This window comes from Hippocampus comes, unplaced genomic scaffold (genome assembly GCF_001891065.2).
Source record: "Hippocampus comes isolate QL1 unplaced genomic scaffold, H_comes_QL1_v1.1 scaffold281, whole genome shotgun sequence".
NCBI lineage: Eukaryota > Metazoa > Chordata > Actinopteri > Syngnathiformes > Syngnathidae > Hippocampus > Hippocampus comes.
In genome coordinates, this window is record NW_017805704.1 from 49,015 (window position 1) to 49,609 (window position 595).

The following is a 595-nucleotide window of genomic DNA, read 5'->3' on the forward strand; positions in this document are numbered from 1 at the left end:
GACCCCATCTTAAAGGACCCAGTTCGGGCTCTTTTGTGCAGCTGTTGAGCCGTGCTCGACCCCCAATTTCCCCTCCCCCGATCGCCCCTCTTAGCCACCTGTCGCTGCAACTGGATAAAGTTAAGGGGATGATGGAGGGGGGGGGGGGCATCCATTCTATTAGCGTGCCTCTGCACACAGGAAGTTGAACACGGTGACGTGCTAAAGGAATGAGGGCAAAAGGGGATGGGACAAGGTCAGTCAAGCGATGGCAAGAAAAGAGGTGGAGCTAAATGGAAACAGCCATGCCCCCCCACCCTGCAAAAATGTTGCCGATCAAGGTTTATCATCAATTAAAAAGTGTGAGGGTGGCCTGGTGATCCAGTGGTTGGCCCGGTGTCCAGAGGTCATGAGTTCGATCCTGGCTCCGCCTTCTTGTGTGGAGTTTGCATGTTCTCCCCCGGGAGAAAACCCACGCAGTCCGTGTGTGTGTGTGTGTCCCCCCCCCCCTCGCTCTCATGTAGGTCTTAACAACAATGTGTTGTCATCCCACAGCCAACTATGACATCATGGCCAAGAAACATGTGTCCCCCTCCAAACTCACCATCAGACCCCC